This window comes from Macaca mulatta, chromosome 15 (genome assembly GCF_049350105.2).
Source record: "Macaca mulatta isolate MMU2019108-1 chromosome 15, T2T-MMU8v2.0, whole genome shotgun sequence".
Classification (NCBI taxonomy): domain Eukaryota; kingdom Metazoa; phylum Chordata; class Mammalia; order Primates; family Cercopithecidae; genus Macaca; species Macaca mulatta.
The window spans coordinates 23,079,220-23,092,475 of NC_133420.1; the positions used below are offsets into that span (position 1 = coordinate 23,079,220).

At 38.5% G+C, this 13,256-nt stretch overlaps 1 protein-coding gene and 2 non-coding genes across 6 annotated transcripts in view; 1 reads left to right on the forward strand and 2 right to left on the reverse strand.

Moving 5' to 3' along the window:
- Positions 1 to 13,256, forward strand: part of NR6A1 (nuclear receptor subfamily 6 group A member 1) — a 254,770-nt gene that overhangs the window by 70,603 nt on the left and 170,911 nt on the right. The window lies entirely within an intron of this gene.
- On the reverse strand, positions 6,294 to 6,382 carry MIR181B-2 (microRNA mir-181b-2). Its single transcript, NR_032427.1, has one exon. It is a non-coding gene; the product is annotated as a microRNA mir-181b-2 (primary transcript).
- Positions 7,519 to 7,628, reverse strand: MIR181A-2 (microRNA mir-181a-2). Its single transcript, NR_032032.1, has one exon. It is a non-coding gene; the product is annotated as a microRNA mir-181a-2 (primary transcript).

Below are 13,256 nucleotides of genomic sequence, written 5' to 3' on the forward strand. Positions count from 1 at the left end.
GCCAAGATGGGCAGATTACTTGAGGCCAGGAGTTTGAGACCAGCCGGGCCAACATGGCAAAACCCCATCTCTACTAAAAAAAAAAGAAGGTGGGTGTGGTGGTGTGTGCCTGTAATCGAAGCTACTCAGGTGACTGAGGCATGAGAATCGCTTGAACCCGAGAGGCAGAGGTTGCAGTGAGCTGAGATCATGCCACTGCACTCCAGTCTGGGCGAAGACTGGAAGAAGAGCAAAACTTGTCTCAAAAACCAAAACAAAATGTCCAGAGAAATCAAATGTAGAGAGACAGAAAGCAGATCAGTGGTTGTCTGGGGGCTAAGTTGGAGTGGAAACAGGAACAAAGGGAGTTTTGGGGGTGATGCAAAGGTTCGAAATTAGATTTTGGTGATGCTTGCACAAGTCTATAAATGAATGAATAAAAGTCATTGAATTATACACTTACAGCAGGTGAATTTAATTGCATGTGAATTATACCTAAACAAAACCGTTTAAAGAAATATTTAAGATTGACTGGAAGCAGGAAAAGGAAGGGATGTCTTGATAAAATGATTTAAGTTCATTGATCACATGGGGCCCCACTGATTATTTGCTGTGTCATTATTCTTCACCTTGGAAGCTCATACTCCCAAAGCCTTACCCTGTGTCCTACTCCACTACAGAGTGTACTAGAAAGCAACTTCTTGTTTGGGAAGTGACTCAACTGTTTGGAGTGTGATACTGATGGACCTAGAGTGAATGGTACTTCCCATCCAGTCTGATGACACTTATATGCAGAAAAGTCCTTCTTTTAACCCCGGGTTATGGGTTAACTTTATCCAGACACCTTGCACACATATACTACTGGTTGACAAGTAGGCAGGAGTTTGGGTAGTGAGAGGATCTTGTCTCTACTACTTGTCTGTACCTGTGGAGCAGCACCATCAGAGACTAGGATATTTTGGGCTATACCTTGTGCTGTTTGCAGAGCACTTTTCACATTTGAAATGAAGGGGGGTATATTTAGTCATCCTTTTACAGAGAAGTAAGACTTACAGGGTGACTGGCTTGACCATGAATGCATAATCAGGGCAGAGCTGAACTTAGCTGAACTTAAATTCAGATTTTCTGACTCTTGTATTTCAAGCGATTTCTTTTGTACCTACTGTTTTTGCCCCAACTATTTACTGGGAAGAGGAGAGAAAAGGGCATATGATTTTGATTGGTTGTGTGTTTTTCAGTAGATTTAGTTAGTCTGAGGAACAGGAAGAGAAGTTGAGCTACAGTGTAAGTTCATGGGTTCTGTGGCAAGTATAACCAGGATAATTTTGTCCTGATATTTGGTAGCTATTAAAATTATATATAGGCTGAAATTGTAATTTGTGGGACAGATAGATGGCTGAAGGTATCCTGTGCTTGGTTCAAGGAGCAGATTACTTCCTAAGTTATAAATATAATTGTGCTAGAAATTACAAGAAAATTCATTTGATAAAGTTGAAAAGTCATTTGATTAATAAAAACATTATCTACTCCATGCCAGGCCCCTTGACAGGTTATGGCATCACAGAGTCTAGTTGGATCCTGTTGAGGTACAGCCTGAGAGGAGAACATGAGTAGGCTGCAATTTCCTTCATTGTCTTCGTTCTCTGAGAATGACTTATCTATACTCCAAAGTGACCACCTCCACCCCCGATGGAGAGCCTTTTACTTTCTACTCTCCCTGAAGCTGTGCTTTCCACAGGACAGTTTGCCTTTCCTTCCTTTTCTCTGTGGATTCTTCCATCTGATTTTCAGCCAAATATAGGTTGATACTGCATCTAAAAGAAATCTTTTCTTTTTATTTTTTTAAAAACAACATGATTTAAAATTCGAAAGATTTATATGATCTGAAGAGAACCCAGAGTAGAAAGACATGATTTAAAATTAACCTTTTCTTAATTGTTGAAATAGTTTATGCTTATTGGTAAACACTTGGAAGATCTATAAAAGTATAAATACTAAACATAAAAATTACCTATAATTCTACAACTTTGAGATTACAGTTGTTAACGTGTTTGCTTCTAGTCTATTTGAACTTCCTGTCTGCTTTTTATCTCCTATCAGCCAGTGCATGCTTGGCAGCGCTCACAAAACACACACACAACACATGCACATACACTAAGATGTTACTATTTTGTGTGTCAGATCTTGTGTGAAATTCTTTACATGTATTCTTAATCTTCAAGCAGCCCTGTGAAGCAAATACTACTGTTGTATTTTCTATTTACAGATGACACAGATTTAAAGGTTAAGTAATTTGCTCAAGTTTATATAGTGGGTAAGTAACAGCTGAGATTTTTACCCTCATTTAGCTTAAGCTCTTCATCACTACCTTTCCAGAAATCTATTTCCACAATGACTAGAACACCAGAATTGTTCTTTCCAAAACTGTTAGTAATCTTTTTTTTTTTTTTTAAATCCTACCCTCTTTTCTGGCCTTGTCTCATGACTTCTTCACCATCTTTTCCTGTGCTTTAGTCACAATTTCTGTTTTGTAGAAACACTGCTTCTTTGGCCTACACACATACATCCATTCCCTGTGCTTGGAATGCTTACTGTATTTCACCAAGGTAGTTACACATACCCTTAAAGTCTTTACTTATCCATCACTTCTCAAGGAAGTTCCCTACCCTTCTTACCACCAGGACTGGATTGATCCCTCATATTATTTGCTCTCATAGTACCTTACTTTTATCTTCTGCAGAACTGTTCGCACTTGCAGTTAGCTATTTGTTGGTTAGAACTAGTTCTGCCTTTTTTGTTACATACTTTTGTTTCTTCGTATCTCCTGGCTCCTGTTGCAGTCCGGGTATATACTATTTGTTACCCTTTTATTTCTGCACTTAGATCATTCTTTCTCAGATCCATGCTTGTGAATCATAAATGTGCATTCCTTGTTCTAATATCTGTTCCAGAAGTGGAATCCTCTTTCCTCCACTGTGAAATTGCCAATTTCTTTCTTAGTACACTCCACGCTCCTAATCTAGTCAGGAAAGTTTGGCATCATTCTTGAATCTTTGCTTTCTTTTCTGTTTGAGCCAGTTCTTTGGAAGGTGGTTCTGATATATTGATATGGAAAGATGGCCACAATATTTTAAGTGAAGAAAGGTTTCAGGCCGGGCGTGGTGGCTCACGCTATAATCCCAACACTTAGGGAGGCTGAGGTGGGTGGATCGGTCAGGAGTTTGAGACCAGCCTGGGCCACATGGCGAAATCCTGTCTCTACTAAAAATACAAAAAATTATCCAGGCATGGTGGTACGTGCCTGTGGTCCCAGCTACTTGGGAGGCTGAGGTGGGTGGATCACTTGAGGTCAGAAATTCGAGACAGCTTGGCTAACATGTTGAAACCACGTCGCTACTAGAAATACAAAAATTAGCCAGGCGTGGTGGTGAGTGCCTGTAGCTCCAGCTACTTTGGAGGCTTAGGTGAGAGGATCACTTGAACCCAGGAGGCAGAGTTTGCAGTGAGCCGAGATCATGCCACTGCGCTCCAGCCTGGGTGACAGAGCAAGACTCCATCTCAGAAAAACAAAAAAAACAAAACAAAACAAAACTAGAGAACATTATGTATAATTTGTGGTGTTATTTTCTCTAAGTGTAAATACATGCATTTTAAGTATCTTGAAATACCTCTGAGGCTATACACCGAACAGAATGATGGAAGGGGGTCAGCCAGTAGGCTTTTGTAAAACAAAAGCCAAAATATGCCTTTTTGAGATAACCTTTCCTTTCATTCCATTCCTGTTGACTCAGTTCTGCACTAGCTTACGTGTGCAAGAAAGTTCCTTTTTTTTCCTCTTTTCTTCCCCTCACTTCATCTGCTTAGTGACTTCCCAGTCTTGCTTTCATTGTCTCCTTGCTGAGTTTAGCATTTAAAAGGGCTCTCTGTTGGACTAATTGACTTTGCGCCTTGCTCATAAGTCCTTCTGTAATATGTCCTTTTACCTTTTCAATGCCATTCCTTATGACTCCCTAATACAGTCTCTAGACTATTCTGTTCCTGTCCCCTATACACGCCATGTCATTTTTCTGTTGCAGATATTTATTTAGAGTCCCATCTGCAGAAAACACCCTTTAACTTACATAATTGTCTCCCTTCCTGTAGTACTTAGTTTTATCCAAGAGAAAACTTGGATTTGGGTTAATGAAATATATAATTATTTCATTGGCATATTTAAAGACTGTGTAATAGTCTGTAAATAAATAGCATTGTTGTTCAAGTGTACATTTTTCAAAGTACGTGTCAGACATTCTTTTCTAATGTTTTCAGAAATTTTGGAAATGATTGGTTAAAAATAAATGCCTAGAATGCACAGCATCCTGAAAAACAAGACTGCATGGAGTACCTTCTGTGTGTCCACCAGTCTGACAGAAAACTCTTCTATAAAGACCCCCTGGGGCCAGGCATGGTGACTCATGCCTGTAATCCCAGCAATTTGGGCAGCCGAGGCGGGCGGGTCACTTGATACCAGAAGTCTGAGACCAGCCTGGCCAACATGGCTGTACTAAAAACACATCTCTACTAAAAACACAAAAATTGACTGGGTGTGGTGGCATGCCTATGGTCCCAGCTACTTGGGAGGCTGAGGCGGGAGAATCACTTGAACCCAGGAAGCAGAGGTTGCAGTGAGCCAAGATGGCGCCACTGCACTCCAGCCTGGGCAACAGAGTGAGACTCTGTCTCAAAAAAACAAACAAACAGAAGAAAAACCACACAAAAAAACCTTTTGGTAATTTCTTTGGATAGGTTTTAGTTTTTTAGAGAGCATAAATCCAAATCCATTCATTTCCGTAAAACATCAGACACAATTTGGTGTGTATTTGGCCACCAAATATGTTGCAAAAATTTATGTAGTCTGGAGATACTTAAAAGCAACACAGGTGCGACTGTACCTTTCTGCAGTCAGCACAGTAGTGGCAATTTCAGGTGGTGACACAAAAGGTTGGGCAATAGTTGAAAAGTGGGTGACATGAAATGTGGTGGTGGGATGGGGGCAGGAAGCCGATGTTAAGCTGGTGAACTTTACTTTGCTTCTAGCTTCCAGTGACCCAAAATCACCTCGTCTAGAGTAGGGCTCAGGAATTTGCAGTTTTAAAAGCAACTCTAGATGATTCTGGTGTACAAGTTTGGGAAACAGTGGCTTGAACCTGATATTTTCTCTGAACTCTTGTCGTTTTCCTTAGATTTTTCTTTTGGCTTTGATTTCTCTGTCTGATTCTTGTCTCATTACACTAGCACTTCTTCCTAATTTGACAAGAAAGCCTAATTTGACAATTAAGGCTTGCTTAATTGTCAAGGCTAATTTGACAAGACTCTTCTTTTACTGTCTTATTTGACTTTTGCTATGAGAATCTGCTTCTTTCTTAGACTTAAGTGTATGATAAATTATTCATGACCAAGGGCCTTGTTTTTCTTTCATTAGCATGGGATTTAGTGGCTTATCTCATGTTACAGGATTTAGAGAGTTGATACTACATTTAAATTTTTTGTTAAGAAATGTGTACATCTTCTTTCTTACTTAGGTATTTTTCCTGTTTGAGGGACATGGTTTGCAAAGGTCAGATTGAATGAGCCTCATAGTTTTTGTCAAAAGAGAATATTGATGTACATCTGAATAATCAGAACGTTCATATTAAGGCATACTATATAGCCATTTAAAAGAATGACGATTATATAAAAGACTGTTGTGAAAGTCTATAATACATAGCTGAATAACAAAATAGATTATAGAACAGTAGGTAAAAATGAGCTTATTTTTGTCTAAGCCACTTCCCCCCAAAAACATGCAAAATTATAGCTATTAATCTGTATGTGTACAGATAAAGGTCTTCAAGGATATAAAATAAATTCTAATTATGATATTTATTATCTTAATATACAATAATAAGTTTATTATAATTATACATGTTTTCCTCTGAGGAAATGGATTGCAGATGATGATTGAAGGGATTTTCAATTTTTATTTGTATATTTTTGTATTTGAATTTCTAAATAAGCATATGATTCTGTTTAAAAATTCCGAATATACTGATTTTTTAAATGTGATGTGATATCCAGATATGTATTTAATTCTTCCTATAAAATATCATTTCCTTAAATCTAGGCTATTGGAAAAGGAGAAAAGTACTAGGAATTTAGAGAACTTACTGCATGTTAGAACCAAGGAGAACAAGAAAAGCTTTAGCTAGTGTTTTGGAAACAGTAGCAGCTCCCACTCACAGCAGTAGCTGATGCACTCAGGTGACTCTCTGCACATGCTTTTGCTTCCTTTGGGTTGTTTGGTCCGCAGTTTGCATTCATCGATCAGTGAGTTGATTCAGACTCAAACCCACCGACAGCAATGAATGTTGAGTGCAGCCATCAGTGTTTTCAGTTGGTGGGGTTGCCTTTGCCCTCCCTGACTCCTGGCTCTTCTTTTCCATCTCAGTTATTTGAAATCTGTGTTTCTGGCTTCTCCCTTAGTAACCAGCTACCTGCATGATTGAAGGCCTACATAAGTATCCATAACATTGACATTGGAGCTGGGAGGTTATTGCAGATGAGGAAACTGTGGTTCAGAGAAGGAAGGAGAACTTGGAGAACCTCACAGGTAGCACTGCGACACACAGGCAACCCTTGCGTATTAGTACCTATAAACCACAGCTGAGGGACCTGCTTTTCCTCTCTGTTTTAAACCGAGAAGTATGAGTGCTTTTTCGAGGTAAATTAGCAGATTATGTTGGAGTTTAATAATAACAGCTTACATATATTGAGCATTTGCTCTGGGCTAGTAATGGCACAAAGCACCTCATATATTATCTCATTGGATCTCAAAACTCCATGATAGGTACTCTTAGCCTCTGTTTTATATGTGAGAAAACAGAGACACTTGCTTAGGGGGTCAAACAACTAGTTAAGGGGTTGAGCCAAGATTCATCCCAGATCTGACCGACGCCAGGGCTAACTTTTTGCTTGAATTTAGCAAACATTTAAATAAGCATATGTGGGGATATGTGGGCATAGCTCATGCTCTAACTGGGATATCAAAAGTTAACCATATTAACGCTAATTCAAAGTGAAATTTGATAAGAACTGTCACAACTGGATAATTTTGTGCTATTTTTGCTTATTAAATCCTCCCCTTGCCCCTAATTAAAAATTTTGAGAGGATGTGGGAGAAATGGGAGTAATTATTTAACTAGATTTTATTCCAAAACAAAATACGTATTTTAAATAAATTTTTACTTGCTACATCCTGTTTCTCACCAGAATGGTGCATATCTAGGAGACAGTTAAGTACATTAGATATCATCATGGACTGCTCCTTACCTTGTTGAAATGAAATACTTTTTTGTAAAAACAAACAAAAAAACCCACACAACAGAAAGCAAGGAACAGTGAGCAATAGGAATAAATTTCACTGGACCACATTTGGGGGATTGCAGGACCATTTCTGGTGAACTCATGTGACATGTGAAGGTACAACTTGCTCTTTTGCTTCAGGAAATGTAGTGTCGTCTGTAAGGACCCCGAGGTACAGTCAACGGTCAGTGGTTTTTTCAAATCCCAAACTCACCGACAGCGTTGAATGTTCCTTGGAGTCCTCTGAAGGCTGGCCTGATAGCCCTTCTTCGTTCTCCCATCCACATTCCAAGAACCAGTGAGCAGTGAGACCACTGCTACTGGAGGCTCTCATGTTCCTCTCTGGGTTTCAAGTCGAGAGTATTTAAATTATAAAATCGATTTGTGTACAGCAGAGAACTAATAAACTGTGGGATAGACTGTGTAGTAATTTATACAAGCAGACTTGAATGTCTGAGAAAATGTCTTTGAATGGTACTATTTTGTGATTCTAAAAATGTAAAATACCTGATTTTCCAGTAGTATTTTAATTGTTAAAGAACAGGGGTAAGAAATTAACATATATTGGGGATCTGCTATGTGCTAGGATTTGTATGTTTTATCTTATTAAGTTCTCAACAACCCACATTTTCCTGATGAAAAAACTTGAGATGAAGTGATTTGCCTAAAGTTACATTGCCAGGAGCCAAGGTTATAAGCCAGAACATGAATACTGGACTTCATGTTTCCGGTGTTCACTGATCATACTGCTTCTCTTGTCTACTACAGAACTTGCTGTTGATATCTGGGAGTAGAACCATCACTGCAGAGCCAAAGTCAATATGTAAATTTCTTCTACTTGTTTGCCTATAATAATAGCAGGTAGGTCTGTAGGTGAGGTCATAGGGGAAGATGAAAAAACTCAACCTCCATGATTGATGATCTCCTTTGCTGAGATCCTGCGTTACTAAAGTTGCCACAGAGGTGTTAATGATAGTCCACAAGCTATTTTCCATATTGAAAAAGCAAAAAACAAAACAAAAACCCACTTAAAGCTCGCATTTCTTCTTAGTTGAGAACACAGAGTATAACTAAAATGTCAGATGCCATTTGTTCTGGCTGAAAGGGTACCAGTACATTATAGGACTAGTGGTTATTTTTGATTCTGTTGAATGTCTGTGATGAAAAATCTGAAAAATGAATTAATAATATGAATCTTCAGAATATGTGATTTACAATGGGATGGATCTAGGAATACTTAATAGGAAAAGGGCTTACAGAACTGCTTGCTGAATTGAGGTTAATCTCCAATCGGGGATAGTTATTACTATTTGCTTTAGGTTTAAATACTAAAGGCTGACTGGTCTCAAATTCATTTTTAAAGCAGCCAAATGGTACACATTAAAAGAGAATATATCAACCACTGAGATTTAGGTTTGAATGTAAACTGTTTACCTTCTGCATCAGCTTAATTCACCCTCTGTCAAAACTCTGCATTAGCCAGCTTTGTTGAGTTTTCAGTGTTATGACAGTAAATTGTATACACACACACAAAAATCAGGCAACTGTATCTGTGTAATATGTTTAAAACTTTTTAATGGGTTTATTTTAAAAAGTCTTCCTCTTGGTCCAATAATATAAAGAGATGTCAAGCCTTATACTATTTGGATAAATATTTAGACTTTAAAAAAATACTGATTTTGACTTCACCAAACCTTCAGATGCTTACAAAATATTATTCCTTAAATTCATAGCATTCTAAAAAGAATGCTTTTCACAGACTTGGAAAAACTACAGAAAGGTAGGTTTCTGGAATGACATAGGGGCGTTGCCCACTGTATTTGAAATAATTGTCTATCATGGCATAATGACCTCCATCACCCTCATTCCTTTAAGTTCTTTAGTTTTTATCAAGCAAGTTTGAGCACACATTTGGGTTTTTTTAGTGAGTTTGGCTAAGGGGTTTGTATACTGAGTGCAAGGATAAAGTCTAAGGGTTAAAAAAAAGTTAAGGGTTAAATTAGCTAAGAGTGACCAGGCAGGCTCGCACATGTAATCCCAGCACTTTTGGAGGCTGAGGTGGGAGGATTCCTTAAGCCCAGGAGTTTGAAGTTAGAGTGAGCTGTGATCCACCACTGCACTCCAGCCTGGGTGACAGAGTGAGAATCTGTCTCTAAAAAAAATGAACAGTTATATAGGCTGACATTTAACAAGCCAATCCAACTGTTTAACTCTTGATTTAGACTGGTTTTGAATTTGTTAGAACTCACTATGCCATTTCTTCATCATTTCACTTACCTCCTTTCTTTTTCCAGAGATACCATGAGATATTGAAACCCACATGTCTCCAACATGGGGATGTAAGTGTTTTCATAGTCTTCCTGGGACTTCTTGATATACTTGGAAGAAATAAGAAGCATAAACTCAATAAAACAATGTATTTGGATGATTAGTAGCGTGTTTGCTTTGGCAGCACATGTATTAAAATTGAATGATTAGGAGCTGATAGAAGAGGAGTCATTGTCTCAGGTGCTGTCTGCCTAGGCATTTCCCAAGCACTGTGCAGGGAGCATCACTAGAAGCGTTTGGGGATAATGCTGCTAACTTTGAGGATAAATTCTTAAGTTATGAAGGTAACAACAGCATGTCAGTGTGAATTCATGTTTCTTTTTGCCAAACTGTGCTAGTTTTCTGATTCATCCTTTTACTGATTCGGCGGTAGAATCCTAGGGATTGTTTTTCCTGTATATAACGCTTGCCATCATGGAGCCCCGTATCTGACTAGGGAGCTGCACATAAATACAACTGATGACAAAGAGGATGCCTGGTGGAAGGTGTGAACTACATTAAGGGAGAACAGAGAAAAGAGGAGTTAATTCTGCCTACAAGTGCCAGGAAAGGTATATCTAAGTAGGTTAACCTGGTCTACACTTTAAAAGGTTAGTTGAATTTTTACTAGACAGAGTAAGGGAGCTAATTCCAATGGAAAACCATGCACAGGAAATCTTAGAGGCAGAAATGTTCACGTAATGGTGAGTAGTGAGGTTAACCTCTCAGAGTGTCAGTTAACTCATCTTTAAAATGTGAGACAAATAGTACTTGCCCTTCCTGCACACACAGCTGTGAAAATCAAATGAGGTTATGTACCTGAAAGAGCATGCAAATGTAATTGCTTCTCTTGTCTCCCATTGCTTTTGCTTCATATGTGCTAGAATAGAATAAAAGAAGTACCTTATTATAACAAACTTTTCCAAATTGGATGATTCTTTGGCCTTCTTGCTTTTTTCCCTTTAAAATGACCATAGTTAAAAATTTCATGTATTAAATGTTTGGAGAAGCAGTTTTTACAGCATAGTAAAGAGCATAGATTTTGGAGTCAGAATTGTGACTTTGAATTTTACTAGCTGTGTGATCTTTGAACAAATTACTTAACCTCTCCATTTCTTTGCTTACTTATCTATAAAATGGAGATTTATATGTTATTTCAAAAATATTTAAGTTGTTAAAATCATTTACAACTATTATTTCTATGTTAATAAATAAAATTGCATGTTTTCCCCAGTATTTGGCTTCTAGGCCATATATGCTAATATAAAAACCTGTTCTTTTATAGTTAAAACAATCTCTGACTAGCTGTTGTATGTGTATGTATATGTGTTTTAAGGACATATTTGAAATTAATGCTCTACCACTTTTTTGGTAAGGTTTTCATTTCCCATAACATTTTAGTTTCCTCAGTCTATAAACTGAGAATATTAGTACCTTCTTCATTGATTGTGAGGATTGAATTAGATAATATTATTTAAAACTCTCTGGAAAGCTATGGATTCTTTCCCTAAATACATGTACATAAACACATTTTGAAAGCTGTTTCAATTATGGAATCCAGGAACTCATTTATCACCTCCTTGGTGGATTTGTCTGTGAACTTCAGGTTAAGAAATTCTGACCATAGCTATAGAGCAAGATTTCTCAATCTAGTCTTGTCACTGATATGATGTTGCTTTTTTTGGAAGCCTTGGTCTCCATCTTGTTAGGAGTGGCTACTTGCCAGTAGCAGTGCATACTCTTGCCATCACTTTTCCCTGAAGCATAACCTATGTGGTATAGCCCAGTAGCAATGGTTCCAGGAAAAGTAACTATTTAGACTTCACTAAGTTCTGTACTAATTGCAGATACCAACCATTACGGTAACTCTGTGCTTATACAATTATAGTAGTCCCTTCTTATATGCGTTTTCGCTTTCTGTGGTTTCAGTTACTCTCAAAAATAGGTGAGTACAGTACAAGAAGATATTTTGAGAGAGAGACCACATTCACATAACTTTTTTTTTTTTTTTTAAAGACAGGATCTCTTGCTCTGTTGCCCAGGCTAAAGTACAGTGGTGCAGTCACAGCTCACTGTATCCTGAAACTCCTGGGCTCAAGTAATCCTCCTGCCTTAGCCTCCTGAGTAGCTAGAATTACAGGTGCATGCCACCATGCCTGGCTGATTTAGAAAATTTTTTTATAGAAGCAGGGTCTCACTATGTTCCCCAGGCTGGTCTCAAACTCCTGGCCTCAAACAGTCCTCCCACCTAGGCCTCCCAAAGTGGTGGGATTCCAGGCATGAGCCGCTGTGCCCAGCCAACTCATAGCATATTTGTTTTAATTGGTCCATTTTATTATCAGTTATTGTTACTGTATTACTGTGCCTAATTTATGAATTAAACTTTACCATAGGTATGTATGTATAGGCAGAAACATAATATATATGGAGTTGTGTATTATTCAAAGTTTCAAGAGTCTGCTGGGAGTCTTGGAACAAATCCCTTCTAAAAGAAATTGTCAAATGAGAAGTTACGCAAATATTTAAATGACTTTAGCTATCTTATTTTGCAAGTTTCCCATCTCCCCCCACTTTCCCAGCAACCATTTGGTTTGCATCTGATCCCAGCACTATGAGTACTGATTCTGGTTTTTAAGTTAGGCCAAAATAGTGTGTTGTTTTAAGGTACTGGTCATAAAGGAGCCTGCTGAATCTACAGTGTTTACTTGAATGTTAGGAAGGAGAAAAAAAGAGAACCTCAAAGGTTAAGTTGTATATGGGATAATGGTCATTATTATATTTAGTCTGCTTAAGGTTTTACCAAGGAGTTGAGAGGTAGAATTAGAAATTTAAACTCAGTAGCTTGGAACATTTTAAAATTTTACATGGCAACTTTATATCAGATTACCTTAGCTGTTTGGGATGTCAGGGGCGCTGGGCATGGTGGCTCATGTATAATCCCAGCACTTTGGGAGCTGAGGCGGGGGTATCACTTGAGGCCAGGAGTTTGAAACCAGCCTGGGCAACATAGCAAGACCTTGTCTCTACCAATAAATAAATAAATAAATAAATAAATAAATAAATAAATAAATAAGCTGGTTGTGGTGGCCTGTGCCTGTAGTCCCAGCTACCTAGGAGGCTGAGGTGGAGGATTGCTTGAGTTCAGGAGTTTGAGGCTACAGTGAGCTCTAATCGTGCCGCCACTGCACTCTAGCCTGAGTGACAGAGTGTGACCTGACCTGATTTCTTAAAAGGAAGGAAAAAAAAAAAGAGGATGTGGACAGGCCAAGTAACTGAGATAGCAAATTGGCCTAGTGATAGGGCAGTATTTCTCTTCAAATGGGACGCATACTTAAAAGCCTTTCAAAGTATCTTGTCCTGGGACAGTGGCTCATGCCTGCAATCCCAGCACTTTAGGTGGCCAACGAGGGAGGTATTGCTTGAGCCCAGGATTTCAAGACCAGCCTGGGCAACATGGCAAGACCCCCATCTCTACAAAAAAATAAAAAATCAGCTGAGCATTGTGGTGTGTGCCTGTGGCTCCAGCTACTCAGGAGGCTGAAGCAGGAGGATCAGTTGAACCCAGGAGGTTGAGGCTGCAGTCAGCTGTG